The sequence below is a fragment of the Homarus americanus genome, unplaced genomic scaffold (assembly GCF_018991925.1).
Source record: "Homarus americanus isolate GMGI-L3 unplaced genomic scaffold, GMGI_Hamer_2.0 scaffold34581, whole genome shotgun sequence".
Classification (NCBI taxonomy): domain Eukaryota; kingdom Metazoa; phylum Arthropoda; class Malacostraca; order Decapoda; family Nephropidae; genus Homarus; species Homarus americanus.
The window spans coordinates 392,395-418,251 of NW_024719123.1; the positions used below are offsets into that span (position 1 = coordinate 392,395).

At 40.3% G+C, this 25,857-nt stretch overlaps 1 long non-coding RNA gene across 1 annotated transcript; it reads left to right on the plus strand.

The window, feature by feature from the left end:
• LOC121859935 lies at positions 1 to 25,581 on the plus strand. The gene is made up of 3 exons (XR_006087780.1): positions 1 to 257; positions 10,986 to 11,020; positions 25,159 to 25,581. It is a non-coding gene; the product is annotated as an uncharacterized LOC121859935 (long non-coding RNA).
• Positions 25,582 to 25,857: the final 276 nt, after the last annotated feature.

Genomic DNA, 25,857 nt, shown 5'->3' on the forward strand with positions numbered 1-25,857 from the left:
GCACGTAATGAAGAAAAATCGATAATCGCAAATCTTCCCTCGCACCCGCAAAAGCATTCCGCCATCCACGTAGTTCTCACGAAATATTAATTTGTACTTTTAGTCCTACCCTTTTAAGGATAGAATGACGAACGGACAGAGGGGTGGTAATTAGTGGGATAATCGTCCAAGGCCACTGCGTGGGGAGGTTGCGCACGGCGGCCATGTTTGTTGTGATGTGTTGAGGCGGGGATTCGTGTTTTCCAGGTCCGGATTAGGTGAGTTTGGGGAGATTTACTCACTTTTAGCCACTCCAGGTGTAGGAACCAGTCTCGTTGGGGTAAGAAAAGGTGTATCTTAATGCCGCGGCGGGTGTCATGCAGGTAGAGGGCGCGGGAGGAAGGGTTATGAGGTGGATATGTAGGGAGTGATGCCCGCCTCCCACACCACTGCTCTGTCATAACCTTGCCTTCCCACATCTTCCATTTTACCTCGCGACTCTCCAAGCCCTGGATATCTAGTTTCTGAATCGACAAGTGATTGGAATTATGAGTTAATACTATATGAAGTGTTATAGGTTAGAGATAATATGAAATATGAAAGAAAAAGGGGTGTCAATAGGAACAAAATCTTGAAAGTTTGTCCATGTGATGTGAGCATTTGGCTCAGAGACGGTAACACAGGATTATTTCTTCTATTTTCCTTGGCTATGAAAAATTAAAATCATATAATAAGCATAAAACTTTAATTCAAGACGAGGTAATTTGTGGAAAGTATCCTTAATAAAATGACAACCTGTTAATTGTCAGTGACTAACGTCTTTTCAGAGATATAAGAAAAGGATGTCACTTAATTGCTTGGAATTTATTTTAAGGGGTCTTCAGTGATATGTTTAATTTTATGCTTGGAATGTGACCAATTTAACCCACCCAGAAGGGCTATAGTAGGTTTGTGTTTGCCTCTGTTAGAAATGACCATCTTATGGTTGTCAAGGGTGTAATTGACAGGTAAACAAACTGATTTAATATCACTAAAAATATGTTCAAAGAGTATTAATTTGAATGAGTTTGACTGAGTTTGGTTTGTTTTGTCTGTGGTAAACTGGTGGTCCCAGAAACTCAATCCATGCCATGTTGTCTTTTGAGTTTTTTTTTATATCATGAAATGGATTTTGTTTTGTGATTAATAGTGTAACATTCCTTCTATGTAATAAAGTGGTGTTCCATCTCTCTACTAATGGTACTTACTATTGTATAAGAAGAGTTTCCAAGGAATAGGAAGTTTTTGAAGTAGTTTTGTAATTTGCTGTGAAAATTAATAATACTGTGCTAAATTACTTTGTATTACATTATCAAGATAGTTTTTAGGTAGTGGTAATTGTGTAACATTAGGGATTTTGTCATCTGTATATACAATATTCCTATTTATTCTTTAATTCTTACTCTTATTTCTTGTTCTACCTTTCTCATATTTCTATAATCAGTCAATGATACCGTTTACCCCTCGTTCTTTATTGCTTATTTATTATTTCAATGATCCTGGAGCTGATGGCTAACATCAGTACTCATTCAATTTCGTCCATTTTTTCCACAGATTTACTTTGGGTGATAAAAATAAAAACAAAAATACGATAATGAACAGAACCTAATAGAACCTGACCTAACTAACCAAATAAACCTACCTTACCTTACCTAACTTCCTAGCCAAACCCCCTGGCATATTAAACAGAAATTACTTTATTTTGATATTTTTGTACCAATGAAAGTAACTTTCTGTGGCATGGTATAATTTTTAATTTTTTGTGGAAGTGAGAGTACACTCGGACCAAGCGGGTCGGTTGTTGCACGTAAATAAACAAAGAGCAGACAACAACACAAGCTGACAATGGCAGATTTTTTTGAAGGAATATTTATAGTACAGTATATAATTAATTTCTTTGCATGCAAAACATGTAGAGACATCATTTTAGTGTCATGTGATCATTTTTCTCCATATTTTACCTACAATTTCCCTCAGCCTTCATACCTTGCCCACTACAGGTGATTCATGATGGTAGATGGGGAAAAAATACTTATAATTAAATAAAATAGTTGTTGTATCGTTATTATTACTTGCTATCATCCAAAGAACATCTGTGGAAAAAATACAAAAATAAAACAACAACTTCTGGTGTTGGCCTACTGCTCCATTATTACCATTCATTCTGTTTATTTAATTTTTTACTGTTAATGTTTGTAATTTGTAGGGGGAGTCAGAAGTAGGAGAGAGAGAGAGAGAGAGAGAGGGAACTGAGTGAAGGAGAGGAGAGAGTGGTAGAGCGAGTGTGAGTGGAGGATGGAAGATGGGGGAGGTCAGTCTCCTTGTCTTCTTCTCCCCCCCCCCCTTCCTCTCCACTCATGGTAGGTAGGGAGAGAAAAAGGTGAGGTGATATGCCAAGGGGAAGAAGAGAAAGAAAATGGATAATACCTGAGAAGAATAGGAGAAACATGCAATAGCTTGCCCACGAGGAGAAAACTGTTTGCGTTTGTTTATTACCCATGACTCACTGCATCACTACCCAGTGCATAACACAAAGGCATTTATGATGCTGTACTCAGTACAGGGGGACAGAGAGTGATAACACTGTTAAATAATTCTTTTCATCTACACTGTATTTAAAACTCATTATTAAAAAGATGAAATCAGTTTCAAAACCTTCATTTGTAGCTAATCTCACTATAATTTCGAATAAAGGATAATACCTGCCATGTTCACCAAGTGCCTGCACACAGCCTGTCGCTCCTGCTCAACTATCCAAACCAGACTGATTTTTTTTAAATAGCACACACTTCTCTATGCTGGTATGCCTCAAGCTCAACCAATCAGCTCAGCTGTGCCTATGATGCCACATTCACAGAAAGATCACTGCGATTAGCTTATGGCCTATAACCTACTCTGGCACTGACACTCATGGTGGGGCAGTTCTGACGAGATTTTGGCACGAAACTACTACTCTTAACGGAATTTCATACATATCTCAAACATATACTATAAAAACATGATAAATATCATTTACTTCGAAAAACATGACATTATTACAAGTGATTTTGACCCCTAACATGTTGCTGGTTGTATGCATACCAGGGGAAGCAATGTAAGGTTAATATGCCATTGAGACCATTCACAGAACTTTATATTGATTCATATATATGGAGATAGAGAAAGATTACTCTACTTTACTCTATCGCTTTGCGGTCAGAAATGTATAGTTTTGAGTTGTTTTTATTTCAAGTTTGGTTTCTATAGATTTTTTTTCTGACTTGTTGGGTTATATTTGGTCTACACTGGAGGTCCTGGGGGCAGAGCTCCCTTGGATAAGAAGATAGGTCAGGTCTTATTGGTTTATCTGGTTAGGTTAGGTTAGACGTATACAGTAGTATACTGATATTTGTGAGTTGTTAGGTTTGGTTTCGTCACTTTTTTGTATGTTTTATCCCACATTTTCCCTCTACTTCAAAGCCTTGGTCACTTTGTGAAATCAAAATTACATTTCTTGAAGTGAAATTAAAAAAAAACATACAGTATATATATAAATTTCTTATGGAAATGCTGTAGAATAAATTACTGAATTCTGAAATTTTTGGCTCTATTTCCCTGTACGGTACAGTATAACAATCAATATAAAGTTTTGTAAAGTCACACTACGAAATATTTACCCAATGAAACCGTAAAGGTCTTCAAGATTCAAGTGGGAATAATAATAATAATATTTGCCCAGTAAAATCATCATACAAGTTTACTATTGGTTTGGTATGTAAAAAGACAATACAGGCATGCAGTTCAGCATAAGTACGTATAGACAATGTAGGTATAGGTAGTTCTGCTATAAGCGATAATTGTGTTCTTGTAAAATATCGTGTTTAGAAAATCGCGTAATAGAAATAACAGGGCTTATGGAGAAAATAGGGTTAGGTGCAGATTACTCGAAATCGAAAAAATTTAGTAGTTAGCCTAACACAGTCTAAATAAATGTTACATTCATATCTAATAATGAAATCATACAGTAAATGTAACACTTTACTTGATGGGGGAGAAGGGTGATTTTGAGGTTGATAAAATCGAGCTTCTCTTCAAGTGTTATATCCTTTCTTTTACGATCATCACCGGGAATTCTATCACCAGAACGCTTCTTGTTGATATTCTTCTTTACTATATTCACAGTTAATACAGTACCACAAAATTGGAGAAATAGTAAGCAAAAATCGCGTTATAGCAAACAAGCGTTCGCGTTATACAAATATCGTTCCTAATTCATAAATCGCGTTAGAGCAAATTCGCGTTATCAAAACACGCGTTATAGCAGAACTCACTGTATACAGTGTACGTAGACCACGCAGGTATAGTATACCATTTCTAACATACATTTCCAACATTGCAGATGTACAACAATTGTAAACAGTAAGGCAAGTCTACCAAGGATTGCTGACAAAGCCACCAGATACTTATTTTCAGTAGGGTCATTTGATTAGTGATTGTGAAAGTTTGATAATCATGATAATTAATTGCCAAATTGATGAGTCATAAGCATCAACTGGTGAGTGTTCACAAGATGATGTTTCAGTTCACCTGGTTATGGAGAGGTACTTCAGGTCAGTGCAGGGAGCGAGTTTTCATAACGGAAAACAAAGAATCATTGTTTGCCAAGTTGAGGCATTTAGTGTATGACCCCTTAATTAGTATAGTAATAATTTATAATTAACCTGCAGCTAAACGAAATATGCAATTGATGAACAAATAAGAAGAAAATTTCTTTAATACTATACATACCATACATATAATTTTTTTCAGTATCTAATACAATACAGTATACTATACAGTATGTACTGTATCTGAATTTTTAAAACAAATATACCTGTACTTTTAAAAAAGTCCAAAGTGTCCCAATGAAGCAGCCCTGCCTAGTAAATAATGATCCCTTAGGGAAACTCTGGGCCTAAATCCTTTGAGTCTGGAAATTGACATAAGCTGACACAGCTTTTTCTGCCTTGGGTCCGGAAATTGACTATTTTGCCAACTCGACTTTTCTTATTGAGCACACTGGCCAGTGAGTGACAAGGCTAACATTTCTTGAAAGTTTTATTGTTGCATTTTTTGAAGTTAAATTTAATTATAGCACGATTTATCAATTATTCTCTAGTAAAAATGAGTGTTTTTTAACAAGATTTTCTAATCATAAAGAATACAATTCAGCACAACGACTGTTTACTCTCACTTAAAATATGCTACTCTTGTTTCTTCTTAAATATTTATTGATTTTATATGTAGGAATGCTGTACGTACTGTACTGAGGCAAAATATTGTCACAAATATTGTACAGACATTAGTGTACAGTAAACAGTAATTTGTTTTTGTAGAACTGTCAATTACCAGGTTGTATACAAATAATGAACAAAGCACTGCAATTATTTGGGTGCCTGGTGATGAACATACAAGCAGTCGTGCTGTACTAGTTTTGTCAGAAATTTTTTTTTTGCAAATTATTGTATATACCTTTTTATTTCTTTACAAATATAGCAATCTCCGATTAAAGTATGTGTACTGTACGGTACTACTTCAGTTTTCCCAACCTTTTCTCTATTCTGTATAGTACTGTCTTTCACATTTTGATGTATGAAATAAACTTCATAAAAAAAAATTCAGTACAGTACACACTGTACCATTAATTGGTTGAGTTGGGCATTATTTCAGGGTAACTTTCTTTTTGTATTTAAGGGGTTACTAGTTTTTTACAGTATTTTTTATTAATTTTTTTTTATCTTAAGTTTTGAATGTTTATTTAGGAAACTTAAGATGGCCGGCTAGATACAGCCTTCGAGAGGAATTTGAGAAAATAATGTAGACCCTGCTGCCATATGGCATCACAAAAATTTTGACCAAGTCCCAGGTTGCTAATCTGACTTTCTGCCTCATTTACACACATTTTCAGGGTCTCAGTTGTTTCTCTTACTTTGACAACACAACATACATAATGTATATCGTTTCTCACTCTTGATTTATTTATTTTAGTTTTTGTATTTATTTATGGTTATTATTATTAATATATTTATATATTTTTTTATTAATTATTATAGTAATGATAATAATAATAGTTATTATTATTATTATTAGTGTATATAATAATAATAATAATAATAATATTATTATTATTATTATTATTATTATTATCATTATTATTATTATTATTATTATTATTATTATTATTATTATTATTATTATTATTATTATTATTATTATTATTATCATCATCATTATCATCATCATCATCATCATCGCCCCCCAGGCCCTGATGTGGGTCAGTGACAGCTAATGCCCGTAAAAAAAAATGTACAATGGCACTCTTATAATACTGTTCAGTATAGCTACTGTACCTGTACAGTACATTGCTGTACAGGGGCTATATTGAAAGATGTAAAATAACCTCAAATTCTTGCCATTGCTTGAAATTTTTAGTTCCTGATTTGGAAGAAATAGTAAGATTGTTGCCACCAACAAGGTGTCCTACTTGTAACCAGTTGCTCATTGTTTTTTGTGCTTAGTTCATTAGCCTTGAAGAAACAAGTCTATACAGTACTGTATACTCATGATACTGTGTCAAGTGCAATTCTTAACTTTATTTTTCCATTTGTGTGGAGACATTTTTGAATGGAAACTGTTGAATATTTTATATTTTAGCATACAGGTATATTCATTGATTAGTTAAAAAAATTTTGACAAATGTTTAATTATTTCTAAGGTCTTAACAAAACACTTGTTTGTTTCATGAACATTTGTACAGTACAGGTATTGCTTAGCACTAGCAGTCATACCAACATGACGGGTTACAGAAGGGGTGGGGGGGAGACCATCACTGCATTTATACAGCTTCTTTGTGAACCTGAAGCAAGCAAAGCAACTGTCACCCACTGCTTGAGCCAACAGAGGTGGTGTGTGAAGTGGTGTAACTATGTTTAATTATTATTAGTGTCTCGTGGATAATACAAAAGGCACAGAATACAGTAATTCCATCTGCCACATGCATGTACAGTAACTTTGGCTTATACAGTACTGTATGTGCATCTGTTAGATTCCAGCTGCAGGTATGTTTTGTAATGCTATACAGTACAGTATTGTTGAGATCAGCTGAGAATTTAGTGAAGGTTAAAGGTGGAGCATTGTCATTAAATGGTGGGACCTATATTGTGCTGTAATGTTTGTGGAAATTTGAAATGTGTTTTTTGTGTGGAACTTTTTATTTTATTATTATTAATTAATTTTTTAATATGATAAAAATTTGTTTCAAGACCTTTTGCATCCTGTCAGATCTCATTAATGAATGGAACTCCTACTTGAGTTCATGAGTCACTCAATAGTTTGAGGGAAGTAATAGAGACAATCCTGTGTTAATCCATGATTGTTCATCTGTACAGGGATTTATTTTTATATCTTGGTTGTGCATCTGGAAAATCCTTGGCATATTCAAGGGGTATGATGTACCCCAGGTTGAGAACTTAAATATATATGTTCTGCACTAAAATGTCATGGTCCCTGAGCTACCAAGGAACTGCAAGTTACAATTGAGGCATTCATTTAGTGAAGGGTGAACTCTTCACTCTCCCAAAAAGCATTTTCTATGATACCAGAAAATTTCCTCCATTCTCTATGTAATGGTGAGGTCTCTACAGTGAAAGTTTGCCCTTATCCATGTGTAAATTGCCATTAGTTTTGAGGGGTGGAATGGACATGTGACTCCACGGAAAAGAAAACCGCGGTTACTCAAAGTATCGATTTGGCTAGTTTGCCCTTATCAGCTGTTCCTACATCATTTCAAAGCATTTGGAGTGTTTGGGGGAATGAGTAACAGTGTCAATAAACCAGCACCTAACAACCAGAAATTGGTGGATTATCAGCAGTATACCACCGAACTTCCAATCTTAGGGGAGTTTTATTCATTGGAGGAACGTGACAGGATGGGAAAAAGTTTAAGTACAGTAGTGTATATTTCTGATCATGTACAAAATAAGAAACAATCATTATCATCTGCTTACCTCATGCAAGTGTGGATACTGGCTGTATAACAGTGATGATGATGATTAGTGTAAGATGGTGACAGATGAATTTTGCCACCAAATGTAATTGTAATCACAGACTACAGTAGTGTTATCTTATATGACAAAGTGCTTTTAACTTACAATGTTTTATTGTATTTTTGACACTTAACTATTGTACTGTACTACTGTATTGTATTTTTGACACTTAACTATTGTACTGTACTACTGTATTGTATTTTTGACACTTAACTATTGGACTGTACTACTACTTTTATCAACAACTTTTCTGATGCTCTGATAATTTCATATGGTGTTTTTTATTTTTTTTTATTTATTTTTAGTAAATTGCTTAATAATTTCATATATCTATACTGTATACAATACTAATTTGATTGTGATTTGTTTGTAATAGTGGGTAATTATCACATCCCAGTTTTGTATATCCTTTCCCCTGTGATGCTTTCTTGTTTAAGTGCAATGAGTACAAATACTGCTACAGTAGTAGTAGTTAAGAAACTACAGTTCAGTATAATAATTCAGGGGGATGTCAGTGATGCCAGCACCTTTTTGGTCAAGTAGGATTTGGCTCCCACTCCTTTATAATACAGTATATGTCTTCAGTGTACCTGTATTTATGTCCTATCTCTGGCTGTGAGTCAGAGTAGGGAGGGAGGTGATACGTATCCATGTTCAAACTTTTAGTTTTTCAAGTGTTATTCTTTACCTAGTTTCATGTAGCATGTTGTTTGGTGTTTTGGTGGATGGCTAATTGTGTTTCTTACTAGTGGTCATCCATGTTTTTGTTTGGTTGGCTAGAGCCTGTTTAGTTTAGCAGTGTTGATTTTTATTCAAATCAGAATAAGTACAGTATGGATCCCTTTGGGTATTTGAAGTAAATTTTTATAAACTTGTACAGTTAGGTTTTTGTATCTAGGGCTTTACATTATGAAGGTCTTTAATAAGGGACAAGTTGTGCCTTTCAGCCTCGAAGAACCAAATTACTGGGGCCAGTGTTTATCCTGATACTGTATACAGCTCACTACTAGAGAAGCATTTGGCATTTAATTTTTGAAGTCAGTCTTTGAGAACTACTGTACTCTGCTTTTTCTCCTTTAGCGGGATGTGTCACATTAGCAGTTGGAGCATTTGTAGTACAGTACTGTACTGTCAACTTCCATCACCTAGCTTGTGTAATTAACATGAGTGATCTGACTGATGGAATTAGGTTGTAAAGGGAGACTGTTACTGTACAAGGTTGTCTGGTTACCTTCCCTCCTAGTAGGTAAGAAATTTACAGGGAAGTGAGAACTGGTTCCAGAAATGTAGTACTGTACAATATGGCTTACATGACAGGCTTGGCAAATTAGTGTAGTGACTGATTAGCATCCTACTGTACTGTACTTTAAATAGGGATTGTCTCAATTCTCCCTTTTGAACTGTGTTGGTTGCAATTGGAGGTAAGCAAAATGTTAGATTTGTTTTCAGCCACTAATGTCATGATGTATGGTCCAAAGGCCATGTGAGTGCCTTACTGTATATTTCTCTAACTTCAGTACAGTTGTCAAGTGAGATTTCAGGATGTTCCATTTTTCCTTGGTTCAAGACAAAAACAAAATTTGGTTATGATTGAGCGCAAAAAAAAAAAGACAGTACAGTACCTGTACTGTAGTTTTTAAAAATCTTACTGGAACAGTTTTGGGGATGGAAGCTTAGACTTGTGGATGTACACAAGTGAATTTATATTCTGCCAGCATATACAGTGGGGACCTGCTAATTTTACAGCCTACAAGAATTTTTTGGTCCAAAATCTTGTTCACACAGTTTTTGGGACAACACAGATGAGCATGAGCAAAGCAATAATCCCCTGTACAGTACTGTATGGATTATGGTGTGGTACCATGATTATTATGACCAAGTATACTGTAATATTGTACTGTACAGTACTGTATTTCATTTTACTTTACTTAATGTGAGAAATACTGAAATAAAAAAAATCCATAGATTTTGTTTATTTACAATGATTCATGAGTACTGTGCAGTACATTACAGTATTGTACTGTACTGTATCTCATAACATGACTTATAGCTTGTTAATGGGATGTAAACTTTTGGCATTTAAAGAAATATAAAGAAACATTGTAGTGTACTGTGTTCCGGTGTGGGACTTGCACTGACATGATAAACATACAGTTGTATAAAGTGATACTGTACTCTCCTGACACTGCTGTTTTGAGGTTTGATGGATAGTTGCATTATATATTTTGTGCCATCTTGACCCTGTGTGATAACCTATAATGTTTGATCACCAATTGTGTAGGCAGTGAGGTAGGATGTAGTAGTATTATGTAACCATTTTTCTTATTGAAATTTTAGAAACAAACTCAGTGACCTGGTACTTTGAGCTAACTTTCTTACCATAATTTTTATTTTATTTTAGCAGACATATTGTGATACTTTACTGTAATTTCTAATGCTTATAAAGAGTTAGAGTGGGAGTGTGTGTGTGTGTGCAATGTGCATGCATTTTTTTTTGACAAGTTTAAAAAGAAACCTGCAGCAATAACCTTGCCAATTAAAATACTTGTTGGGAAAAATGGGGCTGAAAATAGTGGGTAAACATTCTGCTTCACATGCAAAGATTTACACATTTTTAAGTGTACAAATGCTGCAGGTCTACTTTGAAACACAATTTTGGGGAAGCAAATGAACTTGCTAAATACAGTATTGTATCAGATAATGTTTTTAAGTATATACTGTACTGTACAGTACTAACATAGTTTAGAAAAATCATAAGTCAGTATCTAAGGGTCAAGTGGGCTTGGGGAAGGACTTTGTAAAAGGGAATTGTACAGTACAGTAGTTATGTGAATGTCTTTTCCATGTGTTTGTATCCGTATGTCCATGACACCAAATTTCACCACACTTCTCTACTCATTGCAGAGACCGATAAATTTCTTCATAAGGGACCAATCAAGGTAAAGTACCCAAATATTTATCTCTACATTAATTTGTAACACTGAGGTTATGGTTTATGCTGTACAGTACATGAATTAACTGTTTATGGGAGTTAATCTAATTTAGGAATTCTTTATAATTTGTCATTTGGTTTTTGTAAGAAGGGGGAAGATTTTGGTCTTGATAAAAAAATACTTTTGGCCCCTTTCCACTTTTTTTTTCCTTCTCAAACTGTCTAGTGGCAGTTTTATCACCCTCATCGCTTTAATGCCGCTTCCCATGTTTGAGTGGGTTAACCATATACTGTACTGTACTTGTAGTTAGTTGACAAGTATTAGTTACTTTATCTGGTGTTTATTGTGAAATTATTGTGTACCTGGTTAGTGTCATATATTTCACCATATCTTGTACTCTTCTTTTAGAACCTTTTGTGCTTCTGTTATTTGGAAATGACGGGAACCTGAGCTGACATTCTTTTGATCTATGGAAGCGTAGACCCATAGAACAAAGGTTACGTCCATTAGAATATTAAAATTCAGTTTACTCGTTGACATTGAACTGTTGGGAGAAGCTGGAGTGTATTGTTAGTGGCTGGAGTTACACGGTATAGATTGTCAATATCTTTTGAATCGGGACACACACACACACACACACACACACACACACACACACACACACACACACACACACACACACACACACACACACACACACACACACACACACACACACACACACACACACACACACACACACACACACACACACACACACACACACACACACACACACACACACACACACACACACACACACACACACACACACACACACACACACACACACACACACACACACACACACACACACACACACACACACACACACACACACACACACACACACACACACACACACACACACACACACACACACACACACACACACACACACACACACACACACACACACACACACACACACACACACACACACACACACACACACACACACACACACACACACACACACACACACACACACACACACACACACACACACACACACACACACACACACACACACACACACACACACACACACACACACACACACACACACACACACACACACACACACACACACACACACACACACACACACACACACACACACACACACACACACACACACACACACACACACACACACACACACACACACACACACACACACACACACACACACACACACACACACACACACACACACACACACACACACACACACACACACACACACACACACACACACACACACACACACACACACACACACACACACACACACACACACACACACACACACACACACACACACACACACACACACACACACACACACACACACACACACACACACACACACACACACACACACACACACACACACACACACACACACACACACACACACACACACACACACACACACACACACACACACACACACACACACACACACACACACACACACAGAAGGGATGTTGGTGTCCCAGTTTTCTTGGAACCCTTAATTGAATAATGTGTGTCCCAGTGCTATTTAAGTTTTGATATTGGGATGGATTTTAGGGATGGGACGCACTGCTGATGGGTGATGCTAAGGTTGTGAGGAATGGCGGGAGTAAACCAGACATTTGGGGCCTTAAATAGCCTCGTCACAGCTGTAGGAATGAATGGAGTCTGTATTTGCTGTAGATCCTGTTAACTTGCATTTTTACAGGAAAAGGATTAAAAAAAAATGGACAAAGATAAATGTTATCCTGTATTGTATTTTAGTCCCGGATGGAGAAACCTTGACATGTTACCTCTTTCCTTCTGTGTTGAGGAGTTTTAACATATAAGATTCAATGTAACAGTTTCAGTTGGATTAACTCTATATTTGGAAGACGACTAACCCTCACTTACAGATGCTTAAATTACCCGAGTGCAGTATTATTACTCAATACACATCAAGATCACATCTGAAGATCAAAGTACAGAACTCTTAATGAACCATAACACTTGTAACAGTAGTTTATTAGATGTATTTTAATAAGAATTCACAAGGATATGTCATCCTTAGACAAAGAGCTGATTACTGAAGTGAACACCGTCAAAGATAAGGTGAGGGTAAAATTTTTTGCTATACTGTAGTGTTTTTCTTTTTTTTACACATTGTGAAAAAAGTTAGTTGTGGAAAACACCCACTCTGTTAAATTGTCTTAAAACACCATAAAATGCTACAAAACATTTTTAATTAAAATTTTTGGTATACTGTACAGTATAATGAAAGACAAAAGTCGTGTCGTGATATTTGGTGAAAACATATGCTGAAGGGCTAAACTTTTGGTGCGCTCCGCCTTGTGGTAGGGGCTCTCGTAATGTTTCACGAGTTATATTTAATTTTCGCACAAAACCGCATCACGACTTTTGTCTTCGATTACACACAATGATTATAAACCAGTAATAAACATATAAGTGATATACAGGCAGTACCATAGAGAACAGTGATCATTGATGTGGGGAACTGGATGAGAGTGGGAAAAAGTGAACAGTATCAAACACTAAGCCAATATCTGTACAGTAAATATTATAAGCACTTACAGAAGACATTCTAACCACCATTTATATCCGGTAAAACTCTTACCTGTATGATACTGGTGGTGTGTTTGTTCGTATTTTTGTCTTTCCATTTAACATTTTACTCTATTCTGTCCACTAATTCCTGGGGGGAAAAACAACTTTGAATAAGTAAAAATACTGGTGCTAAAAAAACCCCAGTGTATTTTTAGTATATTTTCATTAACAGTACAGGGTACATAAAAAAAAACCGAATACCCTGTACTTAATTTCTTTGTAATTTCTTAGTTTTCGTTTGTAAATCAAAACATGGGACCCCCAAAAAATTTAACTTAGAATTTTTGTAATCATAGCATCATAAAACGGGATCACATGACAAGTGCAAAACACCAAAATCAAATGAGCGTTTATAAGGTCAAGGTCACTGCATATATAGTTACAAGTCTGACAAATTGTTCAGATAATAACTCTTTTTGTCAATACATATATTTTTAATTAAACTTCATAAGTGTATTGCCACCAGAGTGTAGCACATCAAATTAAAGTTTGTGTGACACTGATCGAGGTAACTGGAAGGTTGAAGGTCGGAAAGCCTGTCCTTGGTGTAACTTTTGTGTCCACGTACATAGTTGGGTGAAAATACTAAGGGTTATGTCATTGCTAGACAAGAGTGTGTAATAGTTAGTGTTTTGTCTGAGTTGTGTTACTGACGTGAATGACAGATATAGTACAGTAATTGTTTAGCAGGGTCGTGTGTGCTCGTGGAGACTTTCTTGTTTCTATAGATCTCGTGCAGTATTTATTGAATGAATTTTTTATTTTATTTTAGGTAGTATTTTGTTACTTCTTTTCCAAGCAATTTATTATAGTAATTTATCGATATTTGATTTGTTTGATCTCTCATTTTGAATAATTTTTATATTTTATTGATTTCTGATTATTTTCTAGTACATTATTTATCATTAATTATTTAATAGTCTGCACTCTTAGTTTTGGTACCTGTAAAAGGGACTAATTCCATAGTCAGGCCAGAAGCATCACCAGCTGTTTACACTGCCCTGGGTGATGGTGGTGCTCCTCTGGGCTCTGTGTTGCTCTTCAAAGACTTGTCCTGTTGCTTGTGATTTGTGTGAGTGTGAGAGTGAAGGAGGGAGGGAGGAACTTGACAGGGGAGGAAGAGAGGAGCTGGCAGGGACGGGGGAGGAAGAGAGGAGCTGGGAGGAGGGGAGGGAGAGGGAGCTGGCAGGAGGGGGAGGAAGAGAGGGAGCTGGCAGGAGGGGAGGAAGAGAGGGAGCTGGGAGGAAGAGAGGGAGCTGGGAGGAAGAGAGGGAGCTGGGAGGGAGCTGGTAGGGAGGGGGAGGGAGGGAGTGAGTTGGAAAGGGAGGGTAAGAGAAGTTAAAATGTACATAGAGTCAGGTAGTGAGCATGTGTTCACCTTTATTTTCTTTCAAACCTGGATTTTATTTTTTTATTTTCTGCCGTGATAAAATTTCTGTTGACTTTGACCTCTCTCCCCTCTCGTGCCTTGTCTCTCCCCTCTCGTGCCTTGTCCTCTCCCTCTCGTGCCTTGTCCTCCTCTCTCCCTCCTTCCTCTTTCCCCTCTCGTGCCTTGTCCTCCTCTTTCCTCTGTGCCTTGTCCTCTTCTTTCCCCTCTCGTGCCTTGTCCTCCTCTCTCCCCTCTCGTGCCTTGTCCTCCTCTCTCCCCTCTCGTGCCTTGTCCTCCTCTCTCCCCTCTCGTGCCTTGTCCTCTCTCCTCTCGTGCCTTGTTCTCCTCTTTCCCCTCGTGCCTTGTCCTCCCTCTCTCCTCTCTCGTGCCTTGTCCTCCTCTCTCCCCTCTCTGCTTCCTCTCTCCCTCTCGTGCTTTGTCCTCCTCTCTCCCTCTCTGCCTTGTCCCTCTCTCTCCCCTCTCGTGCTTTGTCTCCTCTCTCCCCTCTGCTTTGTCCTCCTCTCTCCCCTCTCGTGCTTTGTCCTCCTCTCTCCCCTCTCGTCCTTGTCTCCTCTCTCCCTCTCGTGCTTTGTCCTCCTCTCTCCCTCTCGTGCCTTGTCCTCCTCTCCCCTCTCGTGCCTTGTCCTCCTCTCTTCCCTCTCGTGCCTTGTCCTCCTCTTTCCCCTCTCGTGCCTTGTCCTCCTCTTTCCCCTCTCGTGCCTTGTCCTCCTCTCTCCCCTCTCGTGCTTTGTCCTCCTCTCTCCCCTCTCGTGCCTTGTCCTCCTCTTTCCCTCTCGTGCCTTGTCCTCCTCTCTCCCTCTCGTGCCTTGTCCTCCTCTCCCCTCTCGTGCTTTGTCCTCCTCTCCCTCGTGCCTTGTCCTCCTCCTCCCCTCTCGTGCCTTGTCCTCCTCTCCCTCTCGTGCCTTGTCCTCCTCTCTCCCCCTCTCGTGCCTTGTCCTCCTCTCTCCCCTCGTGCCTTGTCCTCCTCTCCCCTCTCGTGCCTTGTCCTCCTCTCTCCCTCTCGTGCCTTGTCCTCCTCTCTCCCCTCTCGTGCCTCTTCACCTTTCTCCTCTCTTTTTTTTATTCCTCATTCATTACTCTTCTTTGTCCTGTCCTTTTTATTTTTGTTTATTTTTTTTCATCTCTTACCTCCTGGAGTTCTTTTTGTTGTTGTTGTTGTTTCTCTCTCTCTCTCTCTCTCTCTCTCTCTCTCTGTTCCTTCCGTGTCATCTCTCAGTTCTTAATTTTTCCCCTCCCTCCTTTGTTGTCTCTTTTATGTCTCCTGTTTTATTTCCGTTTGTTCTATTGCTGTAGCTTTCTTTCTTCTCTTTCCCCTTTAGTGTTCTTCAATCACATTCTTTCCCTTTCCTCCTCCTTCTTCCCTCCCTCCCACACATTCTTTTTACAATTTTTCCCTCTCTTCTGTGTCTTTCACTCCTCCTTCCCTCCCCCCCTTCCCTCCTTTCCATTTTCTGCACTGATTCTTCCTTTCTTCTCTCTCTCTCTCTCTCTTCATTAATTTCCCCTCATTCTACTTCATTCTCTTCCCTCCCTCCTCCTAATTCTGTTTAACATTCACAAACTTATCTTCTTTTGTTTTCTCATTTCCCCTTTATCCTCTCATGTTCTCACACCCCCCCCTTCTCTCCTCATGCCTCCACCCACCCCCTCCCTCATGTGCGTGTTTACCTTGGTTTCTATAGCCAGGAACATGGTGGAGATTATGAGTGTTCAACATTCTTTTGTGTGTGTGTGTGTGTGTTTGTTTTTGTGTGTGTGTTTGTTTTGTGTGTTTGTCAAATATTTGGGCTGTAGGGAGGCAGGTATACAGTATACAGGAACATAGTGTAGTGTGTATTTTAAGTGCCCTTTCCTTTCTCCTCTTCACCCTGGCCCCCTTCCTTCCTCCCTCCTTCCCCCTCCTATATGTTGTCATTGGTGCCTTCTGTTGTCACCTCCTAACCCACTCTCTCCCATTCATGTTCTTTTCCGTCTTTCTGTCTCCTTTGTCTTTCTCTCTCTCTCTCTTTCTTTTCTTTCTACTTATTTCTGTCCTTCCTTCCCCCCCCTCTTGTTTCGCTCTCTTCCCATCCTCCTCCTCGTCTCTCACCCATTAGTCCCTTACATTTCCTACCTCCCATCATCTCTGTCCTGTCCCATCTTTCCTTCCATCTATCCTGCTAATCCTTCCTTCCCACCTACCCGTCCCATTATTTCCTTCCCATCTACCCCTGTAACATTCCTTTAGCACCCATCTTTCCCAGTCAGTCCCACAACCAATCCTGTGTGTGTGTGTGTGTGTGTGTGTGTGTGTGTGTGTCCCTCTCTGGCTCTTGCGTGAGGAGATGGGAGGGTGGTGTCGTGTGTTGATAGTGAGGGTGATGGGTAGTTTGATCCTCCTCTCTCCCCTCTTTCCTCCCTCCCTTCCCCCATCTCTCCTCCCTCCTTCCCCCATCTCTCCTCCTCCCTCTTTCCTCTCCTTCCATCCCTCTTTCCTCCCCCTTTTCGCCTGGTATTAATTATGGAGAATAAACATCAAGATTCTCGCTCTTCTTCTTCTTCTTCTTCCAGATTTGCTAATAATATATAAAACTAATTTTAATTAGGTATTTCAAGGGATGGCACAAAGGTGGGAACACACAAATAACTAAATCAAGCTATAACACAGTGATGGGAACAGTTTAACACCTGAATCATCACGTTACAACACAGTGATGGGAACAGTTTAACCATCAAATATTCCAACAAATGTGATGTTCGTGATTGCTCTTAAATAACTGTAAACGCAGAGTGGGTAATTTTTCCTCAGTTAGGGGGGGGGGGGTGTAATTGCATGGAGTTGCACCATTACTATGAGTTATTTTTTTCCCGTCATCATGTTAAAGAGGCGTAATAATAAAACAAAAAATAGATTCATGGATATTTGGAAATCTGGGCTTGGTAATTGTAGCAGCTGGTGATATTGTTGGAGGTGTGTGGATGGATGGATAGATGGATAGAGAGAGAGAAAAAGGTAAGTTAAATAGGCGGTTGGATAGATAGATGGGTAGATATATAGATAGATAGGTGGTTAGATAGATGGTTGGGTAGATAGAGAGATAAGTGGTTAGATAGATAGATAGCGAGAAAGGTGGTTAGATAAATAGGCGGTTGGATAGATAGATAGATAAGTGGTTAGATAGATAGATAGATAGGTGGATAGATAGATAGATAGAAGCAGACGCTAAAAGATGTGGTAACTGTGAGGGTTGGAACATCCTCAAATTTATACCTGCAAATTTATATAAGGCTTCAAGGCTTGTTTCCTCTCAATATGGACACTGTGTATTGAGTAATAACGTCACACGAGTTTACATTGGTTTACATAGCTGGACAAGTGTGGGTTTACGGTGGCCAAGCTCTCGTAGTTCATGGTCAAGCTCTCGTAGTTCATGGTCAAGCTCTCGTAGTTCATGGTCAAGCTCTCGTAGTTCCTGGCCAAGCTATCGTAGTTCATGGTCAAGCTTCGTAGTTCATGGTCAAGCTCTCGTAGTTCATGGCCAAGCTCTCGTAGTTCCTGGCCAAGCTCTCGTAGTTCCTGGCCAAGCTCTCGTAGTTCCTGGCCAAGCTCTCGTAGTTCCTGGTCAAGCTCTTGTAGTTCCTGGCCAAGCTCTTGTAGTTCCTGGTCAAGCTCTTGTAGTTCATGGTCAAGCTCTCGTAGTTATTGGCCAAGCTCTCGTAGTTCCTGGCCAAGCTATCGTAGTTCATGGTCAAGCTATCGTAGTTCCTGGTCAAGCTCGTAGTTCCTGGTCAAGCTATCGTAGTTCATGGTCAAGCTATCGTAGTTCCTGGTCAAGCTCGTAGTTCCTGGTCAAGCTCTCGTAGTTCCTGGCCAAGCTCTCGTAGTTCATCGTATTGACTTAATCATTGTGTGGTTCTCCCTCCGTGTCTCTCTTGTATCCCCCCTCCTCCTCCTCGGGACAGGCCTGGCACTTGACATTATTAGGGACCTGCTACGCTTTATCATACGCAGATGAATTGTACCTGGAAAACACACACACACACACACACACACACACACACACACACACACACATATCATAGGAAGGTAGGCCGTAGGGCAGGTGGCTGTGGTGGGGTGGGAGAGACTCGTGAAAGGTCGCCCAAAGTCAAGTAGCAGGAAAAAAGAAGTGGATATTGATTTTTTTGTCGGAGTTTGTGGTTTGTGCGCCCTGCTGGTGATGTGAGAGGGGGAGAGGGAGATGAGAGAAGCTTAGGGGTGGAGGGAGGTGGAGGGGGAGGGAGAAGGGGGTGTGAAGTAAAAGGAGGTAAAGGGAGGGAGGTGGGAGTTTAGCTTAGGGAGGGAGGGAGGGGTGAGTATGGAGGTGCGGGGGTGGTGGGAAGGGGAGATAGATACATATAGAGGAAGGGTGTGGATTAAGAAAAATATTTGGGATGGTTGATGAAGGTTGGCGATGAGAGGCAGGGACTTGTGAATTGGGAGGGAGGGAGGAAGGAAGGGCGAGAGTAAATACAAGGGGAAGAATAGGGGGAGAAAGGATGAACGGAGAGATGGAAGGAAGGAACGGAGAAAGGGGATACCGGTAGGCGAGAGAGAAGCTACTTGTAATTTGAAGGCTGGTGTAGGATGGAGGATGGTGTGTGGGTGGTGGGCTGCCCCCCTTTCAGGTCAAGTATATATCCTACGCCAGTGTTCCTCCCTCGCCTTGGTCATGGTGTTCACGTGGAGCTCCTTCCTGTACTGGATCTTCTCTGGCTTGCAGGTGGCGAGCAGTAACAGTTTGGCTGATCAGGTGGTGATTTGGGATGCTTAGGTTAGGCAGGTTAGGTTAGATCAGATCAGGTCAAGTTGGGTTAGATCAGGTCAGGTCAGGTTAGGTTAGGTTACATCAGGTCAGGTTAGGTTAGGCTAGGTTAGGTTAGATCAGATCAGGTCAGGTTGGGTTAGATCAGGTCAGGTTGGGTTAGGTAAGGTAATTAATGCCAGGTGAAGTGGCCGGAGGAACACGGAGACTCACTGTTATTACGGAAGTGAATGTGTAAACAGGCAGCACAGGAGGTCTTAGTAATATGGAAATAGTGTCTTGGTTTATAGTGACGGTGGCACCTGTGTTGATATGTTGATACCGGTGAGAGAGAGAGAGATCAGTCCTGCCTCCTGTGTCCAACTGAACCAAGGGGTCATAAGTAAGCCATCTCCTTTACCACGGCGAAGGGGGTGAACAACAGTACATTTGGTTAGGATCACAGCATCAGTGGCTGGGCTCCCCTGACGGACATAACTTTTACCTCCCCCCCCCTTTTTCAACCCCTAAGGGAAACGGAGGTTGGAGGGGGGGGTGAGACGTGATTCCCCGACTTTACCCCCTTTGACCTTTATCCAGATCTCAGACCCCCACTCGCTGAAGGGAAAATATTTTATACCCCCTTTTCTTCTCGATCACGTGAAGAATAGGCACCCCAGCTAATTTAAATGGATACTTAAACACCTTAAACCTAACCCCCCCCCAAGGTAGTGTTAGGGTGCTTAATCATCAGGTGAAATAAACTGAGGTGATTAATCTTCAGGTGTGTTTTTTTTTCTGCGACAAGGTAGACAACTGCCTGGTCATCGTGAAGGCTGGGTGCTGGGTGGTAGTACACCTTTAGTTGGTAGTGTCCAAGGGAAGGTTGGGGGGTGGGGGGGAGATTGATAGGTAGGTGTAGTGACAGACGGGAGTACAATAGTATAATACTTTTCTCCTGGACTTGGTGTACGCGTGTGTATGTATGTATGTGTGTAGAAACGCTGTTGGAGGAGATAAAGAGGTTGATAAATATACATAGATTTGTATTCCTTGATATGTATACTTTGACGTGTGTGTGTGTGTGTGTGTGTGTGTGTGACCAGAAAGACACAACCACTTAGATAGAAACATCCACTTAGAGATAGCTCAACACTTAGGAGATTCACATAAGGAAAATGTTGAACTTGAGAGAGAGAGAGAGAGAGAGAGAGAGAGAGATAATATGGCGGGACAAAGGAATGCCTCTCTAGTTTATGGTGAGGCGGCCTGCTACTACCCCTTTAGTTGGTAGTGGAGGATAGGTAGATGGATAGGTTGATGGCTTGATCGATGGATGGGTAAATTTATAGATAGATGGATAGATGAATATATAGATAGATGGATAGATGTACTATACAGATGAATAAATTTATAATATTGATATATAGGTGGATAGTTGTATATATAGATGGATAGATATGGAGAATGATGGGTAGGATATGTAGAAGGATAGGCAGATAGAAGGTAGGATAGATAGATTGATGAACAGAATGACACTTGAGACTTTGTCAGAGATGAAGACAGACCTGGGTGGATAGACATGGTTAGGTAGACAGAATTGGTTGATAGACATGGATAGGTAGACAGACACAGGGATATATAGATAGATTAAGTAGATAGACATGGATTGGTAGACAGGCAGACAGGGATAGATAGATAGATAGATTAGCAGGACATAGATAGATAGACACAGGATATATAGATAGATTAAGTAGGAGACATGGATTGGTAGACAGAATTGGTTGATAGACATGGATAGGTGGAGACACAGGATATATAGATAGATTAAGTAGATAGACATGGTTAGGTAGACAGAATTGGTTGATAGACATGGATAGGTAGACAGACACAGGGATATATAGATAGATTAAGTAGATAGACATGGATTGGTAGACATAAATAGTAGATAGAGAGATGTAGTTAGTTGATGGAGATGGCCTGACTTACGGGCAGCCAGGGAGACAGATTATCTCTTAGTAATAGAGACGGCGTAAGGGAATCTGGCCAAGGTCCCGACTCTGGTGGCCGGTCGGGGTGGATGATGTGTTTACCTGTGTAATGGACTTGTCGCCTGGCCCTGTGTGTGTGTGTGTGTGTGTGTGTGTGTGTGTGTGTGGAGGGGGAGAGATATGGAGATGAAAAACTCTCTCTCTCTCTCTCTCTCTCTCTCTCTCTCTCTCATATATATATAATGACAGGGTTCCCACGGGCCAGATAGAGAGACAGTTTTCCATCCCAGGTCCACGATGGGAATAACTCCGGATCACCTGCCATGATATTGTTGGGGGAAAAAAGTTAAAATGAGGATCTTTTTAATTGGATGAGTGACGAGGGGTTTCTCTCTCTCTCTCTCTCTCTCTCTCTCTCTCTCTCTCTCATTTTTTGCACCCCACCCCTCCCTCACCCACTCACATGACGAGACAGAAGAGTTTATAGGTTATTGTGTATCCATCTTTAATGAACAATTGTGGGAGGCTACGATTAACAAATTCATTGGCCAAGCTTGGGGTACAGTTTACCTAACGAGTAATTCAGTGAGGTCTTAACACTGAGGGTGCTATCACTTCACGGCCACGCAAGACAGAGGTTCTCATACACAAAAGAAGTCATATTCTATCCAAGGGCTAATCAGTGTGGTGCTAGCAAATTTTGGTTAGGCAGCAAGTATGTCCTCAAGCACTCCTGATTGTGTCATGAACTATGTGATTACTACATTGTTGGAGGGGTGAGGGGGTGGTGGGGGTGGTGCAGGAGAGGAGGGAGGGAGGGGAGAACTGCAGCACCACCAACTCCTAGCAACACTAATTAAATCCCCTCCTACTGCTTAATTACCTCCCTGCCTAGTACACCGCCGCGGCAGTCTTCCCTCCCCCTTCCTCCTCCATTCCCCTTTCTGCCTTTGTTTCCCCTCTCTCTCCCCCTCTTCATCATTCCCTCTTGGTTATACAATATATACTCTTCTCTTTCTACGCATCGTGTCGTCTCTCTCTCTCTCTCTCTCTCTCACACACACAGCTTAGTGGCATGTACCAGTTCTTATTTCCACCCCATTCCCTCTCTTTCTCTCTTTCACCCTCTTCTTTCGCATATCCCTATCCTTCTCTTCTTCCCTCTATACTTTTCCCTCCTCTTCCTCCTTACCCCCTCATACTACCCTCTCTTCCTCATCCATCCCCTCCTTTTACTCCTCCTCCTCTCTATTCTCTTTTTTCTTTCTTTCTCTCCCTCCCATCCTTATTTTCACTCTCCTCTCCCCTCCCTTCCCCCTTCTTTTTCTCCCTTCCCGTGCTCTCCCCACAACTTTCTCTCCCCCTTTCTCCCTCCCATCTCCCCTTTTTTCTCCTGACTTTATCTCCCTCCACCTCTTCTTTGTTCTGTTTCCCTTTTTCTTTCTTTCCCTCCCTTGTCCTTTCCTCCCCTCCTCTCCTTCTTTTTCTATCTCCTCCCTTTTTTTCACCCCTCCTTTTTTCTGCCTCTCCCACAACCCTCCCCCTATTTCTCTCCCCCACCTCTTCTCCTCTCCTGTTCTCCTCTCCCTCCGCCCTCATCTACAGGGCCTGGCACTTATATCGTCGTCGCTCACAGGATGGTGGTGATGGCGCCTGGCTGCTTCCTCGGACGTGGCCATTTTCTCCGCTCTCTCTCTCTCTCTCTACGGGATGACCTGTGGGGGCTACCATCCCCATGCTACTTCCTCAGGTTGACTTTCCTGCTGCTATGGCGTCGCACTGTCGCTAGCTCTCACTCGCTGCCTCTACGTCATGCTTCCCCTAGCTCGCACTTACTGCGTCACGATGTCGCTGTCTGTCACTCACTCGCTGCCTCACTAACTCACCCATTCACCCCCTTACTAAGTCATTTTCACTTATTTAACTTTCACTCTACACTCACCTTCACTCTATTCACTCATACAAACTCTCACTCATTGTCCCTCTCGAAAAACGCCAAGTAGTACCAAGAGTAATAATAATAATAATAATACCATCATTACTCAACACAAGATAACACACTACTACTACTTTATGGCCTCCAACACCCCCTTTATAACCATGCCTTCTCTACTACTACTTTATGGCCTCCAACACCCCCTTTATAACCATGCCTTCTCTACTACTACTACTCTTTTATGGCCTTCAACACCCCCTTTATAACCATGCCTTCTCTTCTACTACTACTTTTTTATGGCCTCCAACACCCCCCTTATAACTATGCCTTCTCTACTACTACTACTTTTTTATGGCCTCCAACACCCTCTTTATAACCATGCCTTCTCTACTACTACTACTTTTTTATGGCCTCCAACACCCCCTTTATAACCATGCCTTCTCTTTCTACTACTACTTTATGGCCTCCCAACACCCCTTATAACTATGCCTTCTTACTACTACTACTTTTTATACTCCAACACCCCCTCTTTATAACCATGCCTTCTCTACTACTACTTCTTCACTTTTTCATGGCCTCCAACACCCCTTTATAACCATGCCTTCTCTACTACTACTACTCTTTTATGGCCTTCAACACCCCCTTTATAACCATGCCTTCTCTACTACTACTACTCTTTTATGGCCTTCAACACCCCCTTTATAACCATGCCTTCTCTACTACTACTACTCTTTTATGGCCTTCAACACCCCCTTTATAACCATGCCTTCTCTACTACTACTTTATGGCCTCCAACACCCCCTTTATAACCATGCCTTCTCTACTACTACTACTCTTATGGCCTTCAACACTTTCTTTATAACCATGCCTTCTCTACTAATACTTTTATGGCCTCCAACACCCCTTATAACTATGTCTCTACTACTACTACTTCTTTTTATGGCTCCAACACCCCTTCTTTTATAACCATGCCTTCTCTACTACTACTACTTTTTATGGCCTCCCTCCAACACTCTTTATAACCATGCCTTCTCTACTACTACTACTCTTTATGGCCTCCAACACCCCTTTATAACCATGCTCTTCTTTCTATTTACTACTTTTATGGCTCTCCAACACCCCTTTATAACTATGCTCTTCTACTACTACTACTTCTTATTGCCTCCAACACCCCCTTTTTATAACCATGCCTTCTCTACTACTACTACTTTTATGGCCTTCAACACCCCCTTTATAACCATGCCTTCTCTACTACTACTACTCTTTTATGGCCTTCAACACCCCCTTTATAACCATGCCTTCTCTACTACTACTACTCTTTTATGGCCTTCAACACCCCCTTTATAACCATGCCTTCTCTACTACTACTTTATGGCCTCCAACACCCCCTTTATAACCAGGGCTGTGGAGTCGGAGTCGGAGTCGGAGTCGAGGAGTCGGAGTCGGTAAAATTGTCCAGACTCCGACTCCGACTCGCAAAGGTAAAGCGACATCGGAGTGAAAACGCAGCAGCGGTAGACATTAAAAATACGAGAGTTCAGCAAGATTTCTTTGGTGCACTGATGGAAGTGGAGAAATTTGACCGGTCTTCAAAAGTGACAGTGGAAGAAGCCATACCTGCTTACCCAGAGATTGTAAAAGATGTTGCTAGAGCTGTGACAGCAATGCCACCCACTCAGGTCAGTGTAGAAAGACTGTTTTCTGCACTGAAAATAATCAGATCAGATTTAAGGGCTTCCATGAAGGAAGGTCTGACTGAAGCTATTCTGTTCCTAAGAACAATTATATGAACTCAGGCATATTCATTGCAGTGATTCCACTGATCCCACTAATTTTCTTAAATTATTAAAAGAATTTATTTCCATTTTATAAGCATTATTATGAATTTATTGTAGCAGGCACAGTATAGCACTATAATTTTGGACGATAGTCTCTTCTTTACCATTTGAAATTTTGAATTATATCAAATTTTGTTTCGTTGAAAACTGCACAGAGGCTCTCAGCTACAAAACAATTAGCTACAACCTGTTTTTGGTGAGATTAAGGCAAATTTAATTTAATAACTTAATCATGTAAGGTTTATCCATTTTCCTTAATAA